We start from the raw sequence: 25,444 nt of genomic DNA on the forward strand, positions 1-25,444 counted from the left end.
TTAATATAGCAAGAGCCTGTAAAAAATCAATGCCTAAGGTTTCATACAGCAAACACAAGGCAGCAGTCTATTGGTGGACTGAAAATATCGCCCAACTCATACGCACATTCCTCCGCCTCCCCAGATCCTACACGAGATCCAGGCACAGAGGAGCCGCACCCGAAGAAGCCGAGCAATACAAAGCAGCAAAAAAGGAGCTGAAGCACGCCACCGACGACAGCAAAAAGAAAAAATGGGAGGAACTACGCTAGGATATAAACAGAAATCCCCGGGGACTTGGATATAAAGTCGAGCACTGCCAACTGACTTAACCGCTGTAAAAAGGGATCACATCGTGAACGCACTATTCCCCACACACGAAAGCCGAGCTAGGGATATAGAACAAACACTAAGATCTGCGCAGATTCCCCAGTTCACCCTGGAAGAGCTGCAGCTAGCCACTGGCAAGCTCAAGGCCAACAAATCACCCGGCCCGGACGGGATCCCAGCAGAAATCCTCAACATAATCGCAGCAGAGCGCCCAGCAGTACTTCTAAACATGTATAACGCCTGCCTCGAAACCGGAATATTCCCTGAACCATGGAAAAAGCAACGGCTGGTGCTAATCAGTAAGGGAAAAGGAGACCCCAATCTGCCATCAGCATACCGTCCATTATGCATGCTTGACACAGCGGGAAAGCTGTACGAAAGCCTTCAACAGCGCTAGATGGGTAGATATGATCGACGCCCTCGAGAAAAGCTTCAAGATACCCGACTACCTCAGGGCTGTGGTGCGGAGCTACCTCAGTAACAGGAAACTGCTATATGAAACTAAAAAGGGCCACGTCAGATAGCAGATAGCGGTTACGTTAGGAGCAGCACAAGGATCCATCCTAGGCCCAGACTTATGGAACATAAGCTATGACGCTATACTAAAACTAGAAATGCCAGAGGAATCATATTTAATTGGATACGCGGACGACATTGCAGCAGTAATCACAGCAAGGGATAGAGAAGAAGCGCGAAGAAAGCTGAACCAGTTAATGATACGGACGCAAACATGGCTCGACACACAACTGCTGCTAACAAGCAAGTACATACCTCTCGAAATAAGCATGCACACAACTACGGATATTCTAAAGACACAGAGAGCTGTAAACTACCTAGGCGTAACACTGGACCCCAGACTAACCTTCTGGGTACAAATCCAGCACGCCGCAGGAAAGGCAGCGGAGATCACCTCCCAACTGAGCCGATTAATGGCCAACATAGGAGGCCCCAGTCAAGAAAAGAGAAAGCTTCAATGTCGACGAAAATCAGACGCGCTTAAAAAGGAAAACCGGCGAAAGATAATGGACAGGGTGCACCGCACCGCAGCCCTCAGAGTCGCATCAGCCTATCGGACAGTATCAGGCGATGCAATATTAGTTATAAGCCCCAATTGACCTTCTAACATATGAAAGGAAAAAGCTGTGGGAGCTAAAGAAATCAGCCTATAATAACAAGAATGCAGTACAATAAAATAAGGAAAGATACAATAACAACATGGCAACAAAGATGGGAGAATGAAAGTCGCGGCAGACGGACGGCCAGGCTAATAAAAAATCTAGACTTATGGGCAAACCGCATATTCGGAGAAGTCAATTTTTACACAACCCAGCTATTATCCGGTCACGGATACTTCAAAAAGTACCTCCACAGAATGGGAAAAGTCGAAGAGCCGTCATGCCTATATAACGACGCGACAGAGGACGACGCTGACCACACATTCTTTGAATGTGTACGTTGGCAACGAGAACGCACCGCCGTAGAAAACCTGGTTGGCGGACAATTTAGTCAGAGTCATGTTGGAGAGCGAAGCAAACTGGGAGATTATCGCAGCAATCTTGCTTCGCAGCAAAAAGCGGGACCTGGACGCAGGTGCGCAGATGTAAATGAACTTGTCAGGTCTATATGGTGGATACATCAAAACTTTCAGACACGCTCTACTATTTTTTGCCGAATTAATTAATTTCAAAATATAGCGAATTTCTTCATTATTATCACTAATTTTTGAACAGCTGTAACTATTTTTAACTATTTCAAACGCAGCAACCCTGCATCAACCACAAAGTAAATAGTGATGATGACGTTCACATTCCTGGAATTCCAGCACATTAAATGCATAACGGTACTAATACTGTGGAAAAATACTGACGCTAGTTGACAGTGTCAGAAGGTTATGAGAAAATGCAAAATCATTGGATCGATTATTATAAAAGTGGCCATCAGCAGGAGGAGATGAATCCTCATAAACTTAAAAGTTATATTCAGTTATATTCATCCATCTTTATAAACATAAATTAAACAATAAAATCTGAATGAAACCACAACAATAAAATTTACACAAAATAACGCAGTTGTCCATTTTGCATGTACACAATTTCGTTGTGGTCATACCAATTTTATAATATAAAATATCAAAACTGAAAACAAACTGTTAAAAATAGTTTATATATTTATAAATAATAGCATTCGACTCTGATTTTGAGTTATTTTAAGAAAATTTCAAACATATTGAACAGATTGAATTATAAAAGTTGATAATTACTACAGTATATAGACATTAGCAACCCTGGGTTGTGAGAGAACAATCAGCTGACACGTTTCCACGGCAAAGACCAAAATGCTGTAGATTCCCACATCATCCTACGTCAAAGACACTGACACGGGCCACGATTCTACGTTCTCCAATGTTTCTGCTATCAGCCACTTGCAGCCAGTGCGGCAAACCTGTCCGATGCCGCCTCCATCGCTACAAATGCGCTTGGTTAAATGTCGCCACGTTGAAGTGATTTATTAATTTTTTTTTTAAGTTGTTTTTTTTAATTAAGATTACAGACATGGTGTTATTACGCAACCGGTTGGGTTAGAATTTTTAAGACGTATTTAGAAGCAATGCTTATGCGCTAAGTGCGGTTTGATTTATCGATGATTAAAAGACTCATCTACGATACATAAATATGGCGAAGTATTTAAATTCATTTTCAGTACGAAAATGGTTATTGGTTTTCGTACCGATTATGATACCGCAATGTGCTGTAATTGTCGAATAGTTTTTTATCAACCTCAATTAAGTATTTAAAAAATACATTTCTAAATTTACCTGATAATAAATGCTAAATGTTTTCTAAATTGGTTAAAAAATACACCACATCTGACGTTCCTCCGAGCAGAGCTAAGTTGTTTTGCCGTTGGTACGAACTTGGCTGGCGCTGAAAAGTCAACCAGTGAATCTACCAAAAAAGTATCTAGCTTACTTGGCTTACAAACCCTACGTAAAATCCTCGCTTATTTTTCGACAAATTAATTACAAAACTATTTCATTACGTTTAAGGGACATCGTAAAACAAGGTTTTGGGTAGGATTTATCAAAAACATGCTTTAAGAGCTTTTATAAAATGGCTTTTACTGGTTTCACTGTTTATAGTCGTATAAATCAAAATAGGGAATACTTGAATCTAGGACAAGATACACAAAAAGCAGGTAAAAATTTAATACAATACTTCAATGATATAGATGGACATACATACATATATAGTCTATATTTGGAATCTTAGTATAAATAAAGATATGTTTCGTAAATCGTTGTTTTTTATAAGTACATATATTATTCAGTATATAGTAATTAATAATTTGAAAAAATTGATAATTTGCTCAGCAACTTTAAAAGCTCTGAATACATCGAACTAAAGTTACAGTAGCAGTGGCTCATAGATCAGAATATTTGTTGATCTAGAGTAAAGAATGGTATAATTAGAATACCACATCTATTGTCAATATCCTTAAATACAAACAACACATTACTATTTATGTTCTGCTCTCAAGGTCAAATTACAAACCAAGAAACTTACTACAAGAAAAGTGAACATTTGGCCCTTTATCTTTCACTTTTCTCATAGTTTGGTATGCATTTGACAAAATGTGTGTGTGTAGAGTTACAAATGACTAGCTGCCAAGTTTTGTAATACGCAGTGTCATTTGAAATTTATCTTAAAATGCCTTGCTATTAACTGGAAGCGCCCACGTTTGCGCAGGCATTTGTATAAGTACATATGAATGTGTGCGTGTGAGTGCTTGTAAAATAGCTTAACTCTGGGCATTAGTGGCAGACAAAGTTCAAGGTCCCACTAATTGCTTAATAGATAGACAAACGGATAGATTAAGAGAGAGCGGGCAACAACTCTACTGCTCGTCATGGCTTTCGCGTAAATTATGTAACTAACAATTTTGTCAAAATGGCATAACTTTCGCATAATGACCGATGAGTAGTTATGTGGTAAAACATTGAGGGAAAACAACAAGTGATATCGTTGGTTGGCATATTCCAATAAACGCGCAGGTGTGTTACACAGAAAGTGCCCGACACACGCCAATAGTTAGTCAAGTTGATGACGAAAGCGCATCTGCATGCGTGTGTATATATAAGCATCTGTCATACGCCCAGGTGTGCGAACGCAGCAGGCCACATTTGGTGGCGTGAATATGTATACATATACGGATTAGTATGAGCAGAGGGCATACACGCGATCAGCAGATGCACGCAGCAGCCGGTTCCGTGAAACACTTCGCCGCTGCCGACACACCGCAGTCCTACACTAACATGTGGGAAAGATATTGATAGGCCAATTTATTATGCTCACCGTTTTCGCGGCTAGTCGGTTGACCGTCTAGCCACTGCCACAGGTGTGAAAGGCGGTGTGCCTAAAGCTTCGCACCCATTCTTCAGCGCATATTTTTTTGGTTTTTATTTCATAGCTGCATGATATATGACAGAACGCTCAGGTTTAATATCAATATCGAAATGACATATTAGCAGAAACTAAGGCGACAAAATTATTAGCTAAAGTATGCGCGTCGGGCGTAGTGGCGGCTTCGGCGTATGAAGTCGCATTTGATTCCCGGCACTTATGTGCCAGTGGACAAACCAAAGATGTGTCGGTAGATAGCAACAATGTGGTTTGTCAGCGCAATATTGTTGGTAAAGGTATTTACTGCGATAACTCAAGCTAATCGGTTATTGAACTTAAAACAGGTGGGCTACTTAGCGGTTGTGAAGAAGCATGCAGCCACGACTTCACCTATACTTGCATGAGTGTCTAACTCGCCTTAGTCTAAACGTTATACTTGGTTACATACATATGTACGTGTTCATATTGTTGACTCGAGTGGGTACGGATCCACTGCAGCGTGCCACATCGCGTTCTTTCGGCGTTCTCACATGTCGTTTCGGTCTTTTTTTTCATGTGTCGTATACTCCATAATTTTTTTCTGTGTTAATTTGGTGGTTTTTTATCTTTTGCCTTACCTTCCTTTATTCTTACGTTGTTACGACTTTGTGTAAATGCGATTTGACAGACGCGGTGTTGTGTAGTGTGGAGGAACGATGCGTGGACGCGCCATCGCTGTATATGTTTGGCTTTTTTTATACTCTCGCAACAAAGTTGCTAAAGAGAGTATTATAGTTTTGTTCACATAACGGTTGTTTGTAAGTCCTAAAACTAAAAGAGTCAGATATAGGGTTATATATACCAAAGTGATCAGGGTGACGAGTAGAGTTGAAATCCGGATGTCTGTCTGTCCGTCCGTCCGTCTGTCCGTCCGCCCGTGCAAGCTGTAACTTGAGTAAAAATTGAGATATCATGATGAAACGTGGTACACGTATTTCTCTGCTCCATAAGAAGGTTAAGTTCGAAGATGGACAAAATCGGCCCACTGCCACGCCCACAAAATGGCGGAAACCGAAAACCTATAACTTAGCCATAAATAAAGATATTAAAATGAAATTTGGCACAAAGGATCGCATTAGGGAGGGGAATATTTGGAAGTCATTTTTTTTAAAGTGGGCGTGGCCCCGCCCCCTACTAACTTTTATGTACATATCTCGAAAACTACTATAGCTATGTCAACCAAACTGTACAGAGTCGTTTCTTTTAGGCATTTCCATATACAGTTCGAAAATGGAAGAAACCGGATAATAATCACGCCCACCTCCCATACAAAGGTTATGTTGAAAATCCCTAAAACGGCGTTAACCGACTAACAAAAAACGTCAGAAACACTAAATTTTACGGAAGAAATGTCAGAAGGAAGCTGCATCCACTCTTTTTTTAAAAATTGAAAATGGGCGTGGCGTCGCCCACTTATGGACCAAAAACCATATCTCAGGAAGTACTCAACCGATTTCAATGAAATTCGGTGTATAATATTTGCTTAACACCCTGATGACATGTACCAAATATGGATGAAATCGGTTCACAACCACGCCTGAAATCTCGATTAGCACTTTATCATGCGAGAGGATAAAATGTTCGGTGACACCCGAACTTAGCCCTTACTTGTTGTTTTTATTTCATTTTATTTCAGGAACAATCATTACTAAAACATGAATTTAAAAATAATAACCTCGTAAATTAAGCACCTACGTGTTTTAATCTGATTTACGCCTTTTCAAAAACAAATATAATGTACTTATTATTATTGCAACAATTTAAAATCAAGGATAGCCAGAATATACACAGATGAACACAACAGTTAACTCATCCATTGTTCGTCATCCACCGCGTCGATTTTATCGCTAAAACCAATTACACGAGCTCTTCCAAGTATTCTCTTGATATGTCAATGTGCTTGCTCCTTGGCCCTCCTACTACCGACGCTGCACTTGCATTACGCGAAACAATCAAGTTAAACAAACACGAAAACTGATAAAAAAAAAAAATGGGCGACCATGCAATGCAAAACATTCAGCAAATAAACATCGATCGAATTGGTTTTGTAAACAACACAACTATTAAACAAGACACATAAAAATATATGATATTGTAACAGCCTCAACTAACCCTTGCTCCAGGTCCGTGAATGTAAAGAAACCGCAAGAATTGTAACACTTTTGAAGCGGAGGATCAGTGGTCCGCGGCAACAGCAGCGCCAAGGTTTCTCTCTTCCCGCCTCTGCATCTGAAATTTGCGAACAGATGATGTTGATCAGTAAAACAAACTCATTTATATGTACGTGGAAATGTGTAGAATATTCTGTGAAGATCCCACTTCTTTTACACACATCTCTTCTTCATAATCATAGATATTGCCATGCTAATCAAACTTACAAGTTAATATTGTGCTAACCAGATTTCCTTTTTTTCGCAATCAATTTTGTTTATATTCTTGTTTTCCTTTTGAGCTTTCATCGATTGTGCTGTGATTCCCACCAGGTGACACTGGCATTGCGGACTATAGCTATCGACTTTGGACACTTAAATGTGATACCGAAGTGCACCTTATACAAACAATTACAACACAGCACAAAATAAAAGCGATCTAGAGCAAGAAAATCGTTGTCCAACAACAGACTGCTAACGTCTTCCTAAGTGTCGCGATATGTATAAATGTACTTGACTGCCGGCGCGAAGATTATGGCAGTCGATTGTTTGCGAAAGACATTAAGAAACATCAGTAGGCGAGCAAAACGCTTGTTAAAGTACAAGCGAACACGTAGATTATATCGTAGATATCTATCTAGGTATTATCATAATGCGATCTCGAAGTCACGAGCAGAAGAAAGATGAGGACAAACAGAGGGGTCATACTAATTATCCTTGGAAAGAGTTGAGCGTAAAGAGCTCCAATTTGAATATAAAATGTTGACAAAGTGCGCAAGATGAAATATGGGCAATAGTACAATCACGTAGAAAGGAAATCCCCGAATAAAAGTCGTGACAAATTTAAAAAAAATTACGAATTATAAAAAATTGTAGCTCCTTAAAATGAATTTAAAGAGAATCAGGGGTTTGTTCAGATAAATAATAGATTATTATTGAAGAACTATGCTTTCACACTTAAATAAAGTGAAAGAGGACGACATAGTCATTTGTAATTATTTAACTTAATCGCGTTGGTCTTCAAAGTAGGTAAATAGGAGTAATCTATAAAATTATCTAAACAACCCTAAGAAGAAATGAAACTAAATTGTAAGGTTTTTTAGCTGTTTCTTCTTTATGTCAGAACCCAAACGCGATTGATTTTTACCATCGATATAACTTAATGTGTGGAGATATTTTCTCATATATAATCTCTACCACATTTATGTGCAGTAAAGCGAAATGAAAGGCAATCAGCGCTTTTTGATGCATCATTTAAACCGCTTTACGAGCTTTTTATTGAAATTCACTTCTAACTTCATTTCTTGCTTTTAATTTAAGATCTACTCGATCGGGGTTCCTTAGTACAGTAGCACAACAGCAGAATTTCACTTTTTATTTAATAAATTTCCATAATAAAAACTCTTGATTGCTTATAATAGTAATCATAATTCTTAGAGCAGACAATGCTACTCCCGTCGACGTCGGTGCGACCACCATTCACGCTGACATATGTGCAGTAGAAGCCCGAAGCGACTCTGCGCGGCTAATAAAATTTATGGGGTTTTGTGGATGTGTATGTATCTATGGAATTTTTTAATCCTTTTTAAATGCTTCGTCTTTCCATACGTATTCGTTTGTATTTCGCGCAAGAATTTAATGAAAGTGCGATTTTCGCCGCGCTTGTGGCAAGACGCTTTAATTCTCATGAGCAAGAATGGCGTATTCCTTTCACTGCGCGCTTAAAAAGTGAATTTAAATTGCATATCGCGCATAAAAATGTTTTCGTAATATTTCGAAGACCACGCATGACATAAAAGAACTCATACCCCGGTAGGCAACGCGCCTAAGCTTATTAAGGAGAACATTTCGAGTCTATTAAATTCCCGCTGAGCTCAGGCTGCATAAAGCAAAAGTGTTGCCTGATCTAAGCAATGCAAAAGTTGTTGCTTAAGGTGTTTTCACCTCAGCATCGCGTTGCGTATTGCTGGTAGAGAAATTGGTCGGTCACATAGTTGCCGCAGCACAGAGAACCTTGACTAAAGAGAAATGACATCGTAAAAAAGCTAAAATTATTGTACACATTTTCAAGAGCTATCAACGACGGTAGGAGGTTGGTTTTATTTCTTTCTTTGTGTGTGATTCGTATTCTGTTGCAGTTCCCTGCAAAGTTCATAGATATTGCAAACTTCTTTTTTCCGCACCTTTATTTGTATTTATTTTGCTCGTGCGTTTCTTAGTTGGGATTTGCGGTTTCAAGGCGTTAAATTGTGGTTAGTAACAGGTAATGTAGCACTGAGAAAGATGCAATAATATGACAGCAGTTACACAAATTTATTATAGCAACAAAAATGGACAACATATCCACGTTGTAATCCACACGTCTTCGCGGATCAATAGCCTTTGTTGATTTCCGTATTATTCCAAAGCAGGGATGGGAAAGCCATCCAGTTTTACGCCGATATCTAAAGATTGTACATGCATGGTTTTTATGGAAATAAAAATAACTTCATAGGTCTCGCAATCACTAGACATTAATCCTATACAAAATATCTGGAACTTTTTGGAAAATCGTATTCGAAAACATCGAATTTCATCAAAATAAGGTCGAAAAGCTAATCATAGACTTAGTGGATCAAAATATCCGGAACTAATACTAGAAATTGAATGGGGAGCATGCATCGATGTCTAGGGACAATAATAGCAACAAATTGTAAGCCAAAACTGCTAAAACTATTGTAATTAGTTTTGATTTATATAAATATACATATCTTGAAACGGATAGAAAAAAAAACACAAAATTTATTAATTTTAGAACAAATAAACGTGTCGTATTTTAATAGAACTAGGTGTATGTAAACTTTATATGTACATATGTATATATTTCTTTCCATAAGTAAATTCTCAGCTTTGAGCAGTTAGCTCTTTCTTAATTGCGATATAACACTCATAAATTCACAACATTACATGATCTATCTTTTGGGAAAACATATCACTATTTGCTGAGCAAACCTTTTTAAGGTAAGATTTATTTACTGATGCACTATAAAATTACAGAATATGAAGGCTGAGTTTGCATATTTTTTTTAATACTCGGATGATTTAAAAACCAAAGCAAAAACAAGGAGGGGCTAAGTTCGGGTGCAACTGAACATTTTATACTTTTGCAACTTTCAAGACTTAATATCAGGCAAAAAAATTTAAGGTGTAAAACCAATCAAATGGAGTAAAGTCAGCCGGATGTTCGAAAATTCTGATATTAGTTATTTAGGAGGTATTTTCATTGGGATGACATATTTACATTTTGTTTGTTCTATTCACTATTTTTTATAAAGCCTGTTGGTAACAAGTTTATCATACGATATGGCACGCGGTCGCTTTTGTTGTTTATTTTGTATCTCTTTTGTTTTTGCTTCTGCTGATACTGTTTGATTACTCACCTTAGCTTTAGTATAAGAATGTTCAAAGAAACTCGCGATTGTCCCGTTGATGTCTATAAAAATACTAATAAATACTCTACACTATTGAATCTTCTTAGAACATAAAAACTTAAGAACGACTCTAAACTTAGCGCAAGATCACTGATGTCAGATTTATTTTCGGCTAGAGATGTATACCAATAGAATCACATTTTGGAGTAACATTTAAGATATCCGGGTATACCAAATCGATTTTGATTCTTATTAGTATTCATAAAGCGATTTCAACGCGATATAAATATGTATACATACCTGCATATGTGTTCCACCGAATACAATAAGAGTGGTTTCAACAACAATGAGACATTGTATTGAACAATCGAAATTTCTCATAAAACAAATATGCAAATTCATAAAAAAAGTTTCACTATATTTCGTTTTTATGGAATTTGGCATATGCAGACATAAGTTAAGCATTAGAATTGTTTCTATTGAAATATTTTTGGTTAAGAAACGAAAAGGAAATATGTTGAAAGTGACACAAGAAATAACTTCGAAAAAATGAGGACCACATTCTGTAAACAATATCAATGTCAAAATTATACAAATTTTTACAAGGAGAAATACATTCACACGTAAGAAAAACGTTTAAATGAAAATGTACAAAAAAAAAAAAAAAAAAAAAAAACAAACATAAAAATGCTTTGACATTTGATTTTTGCACGATTTTGTTGTCTTCAGACACACGCTCTGCGAATTTCTTTACAATATACGCAAACACACAGACTCGACACAAATGAATGATGGGGCTCAATTGGCCCTAAACTCCACACCAATACATTTGAATTGTACTATTTATATGCATTTACCCTACCATGAGCGGGTAAAAAACCAGTGAATCAGTAGGTAGTAATATGGGTACTTTGCCATAGGCCGCGTGCAGATTCTACACTTCCCACTTTTCTCCTCAAACGTACTTACACATGTGACCATACATCTCTGTTGCGCTCATTCAGCAGAGTCATATGAAAAAGTATATCTCTCCTGCTCTAATATCCCCAATCGACGGCTGATGCAGGGTTGCATTTTTTTATTCCTACTTTAATAATTTCTTAAAATTTCAAACTAAACTTTTTAATTCTTAAATTACTAATTTTATTATTTTTAGTACATTTTTACATTTATATAATATATTTAATTAAGAAATAATAATTTCATCTGAAAAATATATATTAAAGAAAAGAGTTATTAATAGCTGAAAATAAAAGAGTGACAAAAGATTATAAAAGACAAATAGCTGAAATAAAATAAAGGTTATTAAAACCTGAAAATAAATAATAATTACATTGAATTTGTAATAACTAAAAGAAAAAGAAAGGTTAATTGTATAAAATGATAATAATATCTGAAAGAAAAGATTAATATTATCTGCAACAAGTAAGGGAGGGCTAAGTTCGGGTGTCACCGAACATTTTATACTCTCGCATGATAAAGTTATAATCGAGATTTCAGGCGTGGTTGTGAACCGATTTCACCCATATTTGGTACATGTCATCAGGGTGTTAGGAAAATATTATACACCGAATTTCATTGAAATCGGTTGAGTACTTCCTGAGATATGGTTTTTGGTCCATAAGTGGGCGACGCGACGCCCCTTTTCAATTTTTAAAAAAAGTCTGGATGCAGCTTCCTTCTGACATTTCTTCCGTTGACGTTTTATTAGGCGGTTAACGCACTTTTAGTGATTTTCAACATAACCTTTGTATGGGAGGTGGGCGTGGTTATTATCCGATTTGTTAAATTTTTGAACTGTATATGGAAATGCCTAAAAGAAACGACTCTGTACAGTTTGGTTGACATAGCTATAGTAGTTTTCGAGATATGTACATAAAAGTTAGTAGGGGGCGGGGCCACGCCCACTTTAAAAAAAAATGACTTCCAAATATTCCCCTCCCTAATGCGATCCTTTGTGCCAAATTTCATTTTAATATCTTTATTTATGGCTAAGTTATAGGTTTTCGGTTTCCGCCATTTTGTGGGCGTGGCAGTGGGCCGATTTTGTCCATCTTCGAACTTAACCTTCTTATGGAGCAGAGAAATACGTGTACCACGTTTCATCATGATATCTCAATTTTTACTCAAGTTACAGCTTGCACGGACGGACGGACAGACGGACGGACGGAAAGACGGACAGACATCCGGATTTCAACTCTACTCGTCACCCGGATCACTTTGGTATATATAACCCTACATCTGACTCTTTTAGTTTTAGGACTTACAAACAACGTCAGAACACTAAGTTTTACGGAAGAAATATCAGAAAGAAGCTGCACCCAGGCTTTCTTTAAAAATTGAAAAATTGGCGTGGCGTCGCCCACTTACGGACCAAAAACCATATCTCAGGAACTACTCCACCGATTTCAATGAAATTCGGCTTCTTAACACCCTGATGACATGTACGAAATATGGGTGACACCGGTTCATAACCACGTCGTCTTCCAATATAACGCTATTTAGAATTCCATCTGATGCCTTCTCTGTATAATATATACATTAGGAACCAATATAGCGGAATAAAATATTACACAAATACGGTATTTGATGCGAGAGTATAAAATGTTCGGTGGCATCCGAACTTAACCCTTCCTTACTTGTTTTTCTTTATTTTGCTATAACTCACGCTATAATACACGAACGACTTAAAAGTAACGACAATCAATCAAACACATGTTAGCGCGTGAAATGAGCTTTCCAAATTGGTATAGCATGATCTGATGCGACGAATAAAACTAGAACTACGCGCTCTCAGCGCCAACTAGCGAAAATACCGCGAGACTTTTTTGACAACCAACATTTGCTGCTTCTGATGATATTGCTGCAGCTTCTGTGGAATTCGTTCTGATTTCTAATGCTATAAAAACAAATGAAATAATTATTTACAAATTATTAAAAGAAAAATCACATAAAATTCACTTACTTACCCTCTTGTTGTACGAGCCTTCTTTACGATGGTACGATCACGAATGACATGCGTCTTTAATCGTTTTTTATTACCCTTTTTGGAATTTCTTTTGGCACTATTGATCTCCTTCGCACTTATTCAAATAAACCAAGAAATTAAAGAAACTTTATTCATCGCACTTAGGTAAACAAAACAAGTAAGGAAGGGCTAAGTTCGGGTGTCACCGAACATTTTATACCCTCGCATGATAAAGTGATAATCGAGATTTCATTATCCGTCAGTTACATATTTTTTTATTYTGCTGTAAAATTAATTAGATTAGGTTAGGTTAGATTATGCACTGAGTTCTTCGTGCTCGATATCAGGGACCTTGAAAAATTATAGTCCGGTCACGACAATTTTTCCACAAGGAATACCTCAGCTCAAATACCGTATTTGAGTAAAGYTTTATTCCGCTATCATCATTAGTTCCTAATGTATATATTATACAGAGAAGGTATCAGATGGAATTCACAATAGCGTTACATTGGAATAAATCGTGGTTGTGAACCGATTTCACCCATTTTGCGTACATGTCATCAGGGTGTTAAGAACTTTCAATTTTTAAAAAAAGCCTGGATGCAGCTTCCTTCTGCAATTTCTTCTGTAAAATTTAGTGTTTATCACGTTTTTTGTTAGTCGGTTGACACACTTTTAGTGATTAACAACATAACTTTTCTATGGGAGGCGGGCGTGGTTATTATCTGATTTCTTCCATTTTTGAACTGTATATGGAAATACCTAAAAGAAACGACTCTATACAGTTTGGTTGACATAACTATAGTAGTTTTCGAGATATGTACAAAAAACTTAGTAGGGGGCGGGGCCACGCCCACTTTTTCAAAAAAATTACGTCCAAATATGCCCCTCCTTTATGCGATCCTTTGTGCCAAATTTTACTTTAATATCTTTATTTATGGCTTAGTTATGACACTTTATAGGTTTTCGGTTTTCGCCATTTTGTGGGCGTGGCAGTGGGCCGATTTTGCCCATTTTTGAACTTAAGCTTCTTATGGAGCCAAGAAATACGAGTACCAAGTTTCATCATGACATCTCAATTTTTACTCAAGTTACAGCTTGCACGGACGGACGGACAGAGAGACATCCGGATTTCAACTCTACTCGTCACCCTGATCGTTTTGGTATATATAACCCTATACCTGACTCTTTTAGTTTTAGGACTTACAAACAACCGTTATGTGAACAAAAAGAAGCAAAAGAGTATTATCTCTTTAGCAACTTTGTTGCGAAAGTATAAAAAATAACCCGATAATGTGCGTTGGTGTTAGTGCATAGAGAAAAAATGTATAGTTGTATTGAAATATTTGACAAAAACGGATAGCCGTGGTTGCGCATTGAAACATTTGTATGTTTGCGAAATTTGTTTGATTGCCATTGCATCTGTGGAAAAAGACATCGTGATGCCGGCACCTACAATAATCACTGTCAGTGCCAACAAAGCACTTTGACGCTTCCTCGTGAGCACGATCAGACGCTTTTTCATGTAGCTTGTAAAAATCTACCAAAAATTTCTTTAGAAATTGCATATTTTGCTATTTTATGTCAAATTCGATCTTGATCTTTAAAGTGCCCTGTGGAAACAAGGTATCATTCAGAGCTCTCTTCTCTACTAGACTCTTGAGTAACACACATATGCAAATTATATGAATAAATTTGTATTTGAAGTTTAGTGAATTCACAAAAGATTTCGGATATTTTTGCGTTTGGGTGATAATTTACTGAGCGAAATTAGCTCTTGACATTTGTTTCAGCGGTCAACAGTAATCCATAACATCCACAAAATGGCGAGTGTCGATTCACTCATCAGCGGGAAATAGCCGATATCTACTCGTAATTTACATTTTGGTATGGCAAACTATACTTTCTCTATTATAGATATGTAAAAGTGGTTTAGGAGTCATGTGTATAAGTTCACGCAAGTGAGGAAATTTTTCTGATCGCCGTTCACTTGGGAGCGGCCAGAAACGGTTCTTTTACATATGACTCAAGCAGTTCACGACTTCCGGTCTATGACCAAGCATCCTAGGAACATCCGTTTGAAGGCGAGCTAAAGTGAGAAGGTGAAATATCCCCTACACATTTTTGTGCGCTGGGTTTGGGACCCGCCACGTAAAAAAACCACACCCAATGAAACGAAACAACAAGCCTCGGATGAGTCACGCCCTTTTGATGACGACCATGGCAAACGAATTAAGGTCTATGATTTGGGGGCATGCATCTGGAATGCCCGGTCCTCTTGAAAATAAAGGCTGACATCACCGCCGTCCGAGAAATGCAATGGAAGGGACAAGGACAGAGACAAGTAGGTGCCTGTGGCATTTACTACAGTGGCCATATAAAAGAGGGCAAATTTGGTGTGGGATTCGTGGTGGGAGAGAGACTCCGTCGCCGAGTACCATCATTCACTCCGGTGAATGAACGTCTAGCCACAATCCGTATCAAATCGAGGTTCTTCAACATATCGCCGACGGAAGGGAAGGACGATGTGACCAAATATGCCTTTTATGAGTGCTTGGGAAGCACTTATGAGAGCTGCCCCCGCCACGATGTCAAAATCGTGCTTGGCGACTTTAACACCAGGGTGGGCAGAAAAGGTGAAGGGGGATGCGAGACGCATTTGCAGATAGAAAACAAAAGACGCCGAAACGCGTGAGTACGAAGATCTTGATAAGCTGGCCAACAGGGGTAATGCTCGAAAATTCTACGAAAAAATGCGGCGGCTTACAGAAGATTTCAAACCGGAGCATACTCTTGTAGAACCCCCAAAGGTGATCTAGTCACCGATGAACAGAGCATACTTAAATTATGGAGGGAACACTTCTCCAGGCTGCTGAATGGCAGTGAATGCACAACGCCAGCAGRAGGCGAACCCGATTCCCCAATCGACGACGAGGAAGCAGACGTTCTATTGCCCGACCAGGAAGAAGTTCGAATAGCAATTACCCGCCTGAAGAACAACAAAGCGGCGGGGGCCGATGGACTGCCGGCCGAGCTATTCAAACGCGGCGGCGAAGAACTGATAAGGAGCATGCATCAGCTTCTTTGTAACATATGGTCGGACGAAAGCATGCCCAACGATTGGAATTTAAGTGTGCTATGCCGAATCCACAAAAAAGGAGACCCCACAATCTGCGCCAACTACCGTGGGATAAGCCTCTTCGATATTTCATATAAGGTCCTATCGAGCGTATTGTGTGAAAGATTAAAGCCCACCGTCAACAAACTGATTGGACCTTATCGGTGTGGCTTTAGACCTGGAWAATCAACAACCGACCAGATATTCACCATGCGTCTATTCTTGGAAAAGAACCGTGAAAGGAGAATCGGCACTCCCCACCTCTTCGTCGATTTCAAAGCTGCTTTCAACAGCACGAAAAGGAGCTGCCTTTATGCCGCTATGTCCGAATTTGGTATCCCCGCAAAACTAATACGGCTGTGTAAACTGACGTTGAGCAACACCAAAAGCTCCGTCAGAATCGGAAAGGACCTCTCCGAGCCGTTCGATACCAAATGAGGTTTCAAACAAGACGACTCCCTACCGTGCACTTCTTTAACCTGCTTCTGGAGAAAATAATTCGATCTGAAGAACTAAATACAGAAGGTACAATCTTCTATAAGAGTGTACAGCTGCTGGCGTATGCCGATGATATTGATATCAAAATTAGTCCAAGGAAGCAAAACAAATTAGTCTGGCAGTGAACGAGAGCAAAACGAAATATCTCCTGTCATCAAACAAACAATCGTCCAACTCGCGCCTTGGCTCTCACGTCACTGTTGACAGTCATAACTTTGAAGTCGTAGATAATTTCGTCTATCTTGGAACCAGCATAAACACCACCAACAATGTCAGCCTCGAAATCCAACGCATTATAACTCTTACCAACTGGTGCTACTTCGGACTGAATAGGCAATTGAGAATCAAAGTCCTCTCTCGACGAACAAAAACTAAACTCCATAAGCACTCATAATTCCCGTCCTGCTATATGGTGCAGAGGCTTGGACGATGACAACAACGGATGAGTCGACGTTGCGAGTTTTCGAGAGAAAAGTTCTGCGAAAGATTTATGGTCAATTAAGAAAAAGAAGAATAGTGATGTTAAGTGCCATATACTTCCTTTTATTATTTCTAAAAGGCAATGACGCCAATGTGTTTGCTTAAAAATCCAAAGAGTTATACAAAATCCAGAAGATATTTAAGATTTCTAAAAAATGGTAAACTATGTAGAAAGTGATATAATTAATATCTTTGCAAGAAAATGTGTATAAAGGTTGCAATTAGATTAAAAATTTATTAGTTCTAAAATATTATTTTATTACGCTACGATTCTATATATTCTGTTAATTCTATTTCGTAGAATAATCGCACTAATAAGCGAAACGAAGTTATGTAACAAAATGTGAATAGGGAAATACCAAGAATTCTTTGCTTGCCGCACTAGCAAACCACATTTTGAAATACCATTACGCACATCCATTTTTTCTAAAGCCCAAAATATGCAGATATGCCATAAGACTCGTTGCGATGACATAATACAAGTCACCGGCGTCGCCTTAAAGTGCATTTGCCCGCGTCTGAGCACACTAATAAAAGCTTTTGCAACAATGTGGAAAAGGTGAGCCTCATAAGAGCACATTCCATGCCACCGTTGACTGCGGTGTCAAAGCGGTGGTCGAGCGCCGACGGCATAGCACAACCCGGCACAGGTGTTAATGAGTGCGCAGGTGTCCAGAAAAGGCGGTTGGCTGCTAATATGATTTTATGTTTGCCACAGAAGCGTTCAACCAGCTTATGGCGTAATTTTAACAATAGTTTGGCGTACAAGAGCACGCATATATGCACATATAAAATATATATGTACTCAAGTGCGTGTTACTTCTATTGCTCTTTTAAAGTATGTGCAAATAATTAAAATACTAAGTTGCTTTACAAATTGACATTTTCGGATATTTATCACATTTACATATGTATGTACATATCCACGAGCAAATGTAAGTTGATAGTATGGGGCTGCGTATGCCAATAAACAATAGCACATCGCCAATAGCATATTACACAAAAGCACAGACAAAAATAAAATTTGAAATAAAAACATGAAAAAACAATACAAATGCCAATAAATCTTAATTTACGCAGAAATCTTGTATCTATTGATAATTAAAAAACCGGACGGTGAAACATTTGAAAAACACACAATTCATGATGTACACACACTTACTCACATCTGTATATCCATATATACCGTTGTACAGCGAATGAGCATAGTAGCGGACCTGTTTCGTTTGAATTGAATTTCATTTATAAATATTTGATTAAGATTTTAGCTTTTAAAAGCTAACTCAGTATTTTTTGATTTTGTTGTGGCTGCTGTGTAAGTGTGTGCGTGCACAGTGGTTGGTTCATATTTTGTATGTTCGACGATGTGACCCTGAAGTTACGCCTTCAAATTGGTAGTTCAATTGATTTTAAAACTTTTAAACAAAAAATGTGCTGATCACTTGCGAGTTCAATCTTTCTATTCATCAAAAGAGGAAGCTTTTTAAAGCTAACCAAATAATATATGGTAATCGAAGCGAAAATTGACAAACGAAGAAATTAAGAGAAATTAACTAAAAAAATTAAAAAAGTGTTAGAATTCAGAAAGCAACGGAATATGATTAAAATTATAATATATGCAATTTAAAAGAGATTACAGAAGATTATTTTGAATAATTAATAATTTCGTAATTAATTATAGTATTTTTTTTTTTTAATTGTGCGTCGAGTTTGATAATGTGTAAAAGTAAGATAAGATAAATAGATGAGGATCGCACCGCGATTTTAGGTCTATTGTGCCCTAGCAAAAGTAAGAACGCAGTTAGTTTGATTGAAGCCATTTAGTTTTAACCACAAGCATTTGTGGTGTTATTAGCTTAAAATACAAAAATTGTTAAACCTTTAATTTGTTATTGAAATTCATATAACTTGGGTTATAGTGACAAAAATGCAGCTGCAATGAAAACGTTAAATCATCAAACCGGAGAAATAATACTAAAATCTATAATTCGATAATCCAAAAGTAAAAAAACGATTGCAAGGGGCTGAGAGAGCTAAGGTCTTCTGTGCCTTCTGCCAACTTACTAAATGCATTCTAATTAAATGATAAGTATAGTTAATTATGCTAAGATGGCCTTCTTTATCTAACCAGGCAAGCTGCTCAACCGTTTCTGCTAGCGCCACGAACGCTTCCAGCGCCTGTTTTTCAAACCCTTCTCCGTTGGGCGGTCATGTTTCTTTGATTAATTATACAGCGAATGCCATAATTGCCACACACGAAACTGTTAATTTGCTATAATTGAATGAGATGTGCTGGAGTTGAAATGCTGTGGGGTTGCAACAAACTAAAACTGACTGCTGTTGGAATTGTGAAAATCGACGCAGCCACATGAATACAATATGCGTCATGACGACACGTTGCACGTTAACGAAATTCAATGAAATGGAAAAAAAAAAAACAAGAAAAAACGTAAACTTCGGTTGAACCGAAGCTAAATACCCTTCACGGGTGCATTTCTTTTAGTAACTATGTGTTCAGTTTATATGCAAGCTATATGCTATAGTAATTCGTTCTGAACAATTTTTTTGGAGATTATGTTGTTACCTTAAGCGGTAATCCATGCAAAATTCATTCATATAAGAACTTGATTCCGATAATTCAGTTTGTATGGCAGCTATATGCTATCATCAACCGATCAGTACAACATATTACATTGTTGCTTTAGAAAATAGCCTGTGCCAACTTTTGTGAAAAAAAGAACTTGATTCCGATTGTTCAGTTTGTATGGTAGCTATATGTTATAGTGGTCCGATATCGGCAGTTCCGACAAATGAGTAGCTTTTGTAGAGAAAACGACGATTGCAAAATTTCAAAATGATATCTTAAAAGCTGAGGGACTAGTTCGTATACAGACAGACAGACGGTCAGACGGACATGGCTAAATCGACTCAGCTTGACATACTGATCATTTATATATATATATGTGACCTGGTCTACGAAAAGGGAGCTATAATATTATTATAGTTCATCGTGTAAGTTGCTAGTGTGGAACATTTAAAAAAGTAACACTGAAGAAGTGACGTTTACTCTAATACCGCGCAGCTGCTGTTGTCTTGTTTTCATTCGTCTCTCTTTCCGGATGTTCTGTTATCACATTTGTGTAAGTGTTTCTGTTGATTATCTATCGTCTTCGCATTTCGCATGAAATGAAACATGAGTGTTGATGAGGAGTTCAGTGCCATATACGGACAATATTTCCATGAAAAGGATGATGAAAACAATGAAGAGAGCGATTATGATGAACACGAAGTATGTGTACATATCTCAGGCAGAAGATGATACCGAACAAACTTTTGTTAAGATTGATCTGTCTGTTGTTGAAGTAAAGGAGGAGGAGCTGGTAGCTCATAGCTGTTTTCAAAAATGTTATGACTTTTTGGATTCCATCACGTGAAAAAGCATCTCATCTTCCATTCGAATCAACTAAAAAGTGAAAATTGATTTTTTGACAACTAAGCCCCCTTTCCGTAGACCAGGTCACATATACTTTATAGGGTCTCCGACCCTTCCTTCTGGGTGTTACAAACTTCTTGACAAACTTAATATACATACCGTGTTCAGGGTATAAAAATAAAGAAATAATTTGTGCTGCTATGGCTGTTGTATGCAACCATGAAGAAGAATCAAACACAGAACGGCTTCTCAAATTGAATTTGATAATAAAAAAATGGAATTTATGAAATTATTAAGGGTGAATGACAGTCAGTCAATCAAACAGTAAAATCAAAACGAATGTTTAATGGGGTAAATACATATGTACATACATATGTCCAGACACTCAGCAAAAAAAAAAAAATTAATAAAACGACACTAGTTTATTTTTGGAAGTCAGTAAATAAATATCGATTTCAAAAAACTCTAACACCAACCCAACGATCAAGCAAAATTACAAAAGGACATCCAGAATAAATATGTTTTTCATAAAGTTCTAGTTACCGTAGATTTTTGCAAAATTATATGAGCAAGTAAGCACTCAGTTCGTCGCTTTCTGTCGAAGTAATTTGGCAACAAATTTGATTTTTATTCACCATTAATTCGACCGTGGTGTACTATGCCATTATCATAAATATCACACACACATATTGGATGTATACGTGATATTCATAAAAACAGACTACTTACTGGCTATTGCCTTTCTGCTATTAAATTCATGTTTACGGCGTCACTTTTGGCCTGCCAATCGACAATGCATTCGCCGCAGAATGTCATAACTGATTCCTTGTAATTTGTTCCGCAGCTTATTAGCTGGTAATTCTCGTAAATTCCGCAACTAATGAATGCCTGCTTTTTTGGCTATAAAGCGCCATTGAAAGCGCCTCTTTTGCCCATAAAGATTAAGAAAAGCAGATTCTTAAGTTCACTGCCGTCTCTCGGCAGTGACAACGCAGCGGAGAGGCGATTACGGGACATTAAAGGGGGAATAAGATAAGGGTCGCCTTTACACAGCGCGTAGACTTAAACGTGGATTGTATTATAAAATAAAATATTCCTTAAAATCTTCTTGAGTACTAGTGTTAATTGACAACGACTCGTTTGCTTTGGGCTGTTCACGGTTGACAATCGCAGGCAGCGGTTTGAGGTTTTCGAGATTTCATTGTTTGTGATAAAGTCAATGCAATTAATAAATATTTTTTATATAGCATAATTATTTAAAAATATTTATTTACTTCAGTGGTGCCATTAAGCCTACTTTTAATTACATTTGCTGATTCATGAATTTTATGAGTATTGCGCATTGTGGTCAATTTTAAGCTCGATAAACTGTTATTTAAATTATTTCGAATTTCCAAATAAATAAAAACATTAAATAAAATGAAATTGATAAATCGAAAGCCTTTTTTTATGAAATTTAATAACAGTCTACTTTTGATTCAGAGTGCTTACGTTTGTTGACCATTGTAGGCATAACGAAAGGTAGTTACGACAGTAGTCGTTTTCATCTCAAGAATATCAACAGACTTTCCTATATACTGGCATTTCTCATATTTTTTTTGAAATGAAGTGGCCAGTTACTATGACATGATCTTTATTAAGAAAACAGTAAACGTTATGCATATTTTATATAAAAAGTATCACCCTGTATTAATTTATAATTTAAATTTTTAAATAAATGTTCCCTGGGTGTGAAGTAAAGGTCAGTCGTATGTTCGAAAATCTAGATATTAGTTATATAGGTCAAGTTTTCGTCTAATTTTATATATAATATTTTAGGCACCACAAAGATACACCATTGTGTTTCATTTTCATTGAGATAACTTACGTATTGTCCGAAATATGCGGTATAAAATGAACCTTAAGTTCGAAAATACTTATATTAGTGTATATGGCGGCTCAGGGAAGTTTTGACTCGATTCCACTCAGACATCAAATGTAATTTATAATTTTGTTTTAATAGTTGTAGTATGATTTCGTCAATTTTAGCGCTGTGACATAAGAATGTCAGAAAATGTAACGTACCATATTTGGTTGAAAATAGCCCTGACCAAGCCCTGAGATATGTGATTTTACCTAAAAGTGGTCGGTACCGCCAAATTTATTAGCGGGGCCACGCCCACTTTTAATTGGTTAATTTCGTTAGTTAAAATATTTTTTACGTTTTCGGTTAATGGCGTTTTTTAGCCATAGCATTTGTCCGATTACACCCACTTTCCAACTCTTAAGTTTATTTGTCAGGAAACGCGCATACCAAGTTTTATGAAGATATCTAAATTTTTATTCAAGTTATAGCTTGTACAGGCGGATTTCAACTTAAATCTTCCTAGAGATCATTTACTATTGTATATGTAACCTTATATCTATCACGATTAGTTTTAGGTGATACGTATAACCGTTAGGTGAACAAAACTATTAGACTCTGTATGAACATGTTGCACGAGTATAATAAATGATGTTACTAATGATGTCTGCTCAGTTATAACAGTGACACAATTATTTAGCCAACAACAACGACGACCTTAATAAATTATTCCACCTTTTTGAGAGTAAAGGAGAAATATAAAAATATCATTTGGATAATCCGCTGCCAAAGAGTATATTTTTGATTGAAAGAGGGCAAAATAAAAAACACAAAAAGTAATGAAATGATAACAGAAAAGTGGCACATATAAACCGAAATATAAACAATACCAAATTGAAGCCCAAGAGAAACCAACCAACCCAATTGCAGTCGAGTGAATAAATTGATCGGAATTGTATGCAGCTTTGTGTGACGAATGCTAACAGACGTCGCATCAAACAGAGAAAACCCAAAGGCATTTCGTGTTCGTGAAGCACGGGACTGTGTCTCTATGAGTTGTAAAGTAGGCACCGGCGGGGAAATGAATGAATGAGTGGAGTAACCCCTAAGAGAGAGCGTGTGACAGTGGCAAAAACAAAGTGAAATAGAAAATCTTGCATAAATTAAAGGTATCATCTAGTAGTTTTCATTTATTTTATTATTTTTATACCCTGAATAGGGTATATTAAGTTTGTGACGAATTTTGTAACACCCTGAAGGAAGCGTCGGAGCCCTATAAAGTATATATATAAATGATCAGATTGTTGAGTTGAGTCGATTTAGCCATGTCGTCGGTCCGTCTGTCTGTATATATACGAACTACTTCCTCAGTTTTTAAGATATCGTTCTGAAAATTTGCATAACGTCATTTTCTCTTCAAGCTGCTCATTTGTCGGAACTGCCGATATCGGACCACTATACCATATAGCTGCCATACAAAAGGAACAATCGGAATCAACTTCTTGTATGCAAAACTTTCACATTTGACAATGTATCTTCACGAAATTTGGTATAGATTATTTCTAAAGCAACAATGCAATGTCCGCAGAAATTGTTCAGATCGGTTAACTATAGCATATAGCTGCCATAGAAACTGAATGATCGGAATCAAATGCTTGCATGGGAAACTTCCTCAATTGACAATATATCTTTACGAAATTTGGTATGAATTAATGTTTATATAAATAATGTCATCGGAAGAAATTGTTCAGATCAGCTCACTATAGCATATAGCTGCCATACAAACCGAACGATCGGAATCAGGGGCTTGTATTGAAAACTTTCGCATTAGATTTGGTATCTTCACGAAATTTGACATGGATTACTGCTTAAGGTAATATATAATCTCCGAAAAAATTTTTCAGATCGGATTACTATAGCATATAGCTTCGTACAATCGCGTACAATCTGAACACATAGTTACTAAAAGAAATGCACCTGTGAAGGTTATATTAGGTTCGGTGCAGCCGAAGTTAACGTCTTTTTTTGTTTACATTATTTGTTGTCATTGTTCACAATGTGCGGCGTAAACGCTCCCAGCTCAGTTGCTTTCCAAATTAGGCAGGTTGTTGTTGCTCTGTTATTACTCTAACGTGCTAGGAGCTACAAAAGCGGCAGCTGCAAAAATACTATGGTAGATGCGGCATATTTCCGCAAAGGAATATGAAAATATGTACATCGTCGAGGTCAGTAAAAATGTATGTTGTAGGAATTTTTCTGTTGCTGTAGAATAAAAACATAGGTATGTTTTTAATTTTAAAATAAAATTTATTTTGAACATTCTTACTATCAAATAGGTTAGCAAACTCCGAGAGCCTGCCGCACACACAATCGATTGAAACTTTGGCTCATTGCAAAAACCGCATTTCAAATACTATGCGGCAGTTGTTTTGAATTACTGCAGATTTGTTTATACTCTTGCAACATGCTGCTATATAGTATAATAGTTTTGTTAACCTTTTGTTATTTGTATCAAATAAAAATAATCGAGTTAGGTATAGGGGTGTATACAAATTAACAAGAGTAAAAATCCGAGTGTTTGTCTTAAAAACGTGGTCGTAACTGCTCCTTCTTAAAGGTTTGATGTATATATCTCCCGAACCATTCAAGCTATATCGCTCAAGTCAGGGGGTCTAAGAGATGAAATAGGATGAGACAACAGATCACAGATATTAAAATTTGCGCTCAGGATGACACAAGAAGATATTACTCAGCCGGTTTTAAAGTCGGAAGAAGCGCGTGGTTCTGCCCACATTT

General features: G+C 37.2%; 1 protein-coding gene across 4 annotated transcripts in view; it reads right to left on the reverse strand.

Moving 5' to 3' along the window:
• Window positions 1-25,444, reverse strand: part of LOC108976562 — a 264,077-nt gene that overhangs the window by 128,413 nt on the left and 110,220 nt on the right. The window contains exon 1 of one of the 4 annotated variants that reach the window (XM_018945759.1): window positions 6,861-6,977. The exons of the other annotated variants lie outside the window; for them this stretch is intronic. The gene's annotated coding sequence lies outside the window, so the exon portion shown is untranslated. Of the gene's footprint in view, window positions 1-6,860; window positions 6,978-25,444 lie in introns of those variants that run through there. 4 annotated transcript variants of the gene reach the window in all.

The sequence above is a fragment of the Bactrocera latifrons genome, unplaced genomic scaffold (assembly GCF_001853355.1).
Source record: "Bactrocera latifrons isolate USDA-ARS-PBARC rearing strain unplaced genomic scaffold, ASM185335v1 scaffold_78, whole genome shotgun sequence".
NCBI lineage: Eukaryota > Metazoa > Arthropoda > Insecta > Diptera > Tephritidae > Bactrocera > Bactrocera latifrons.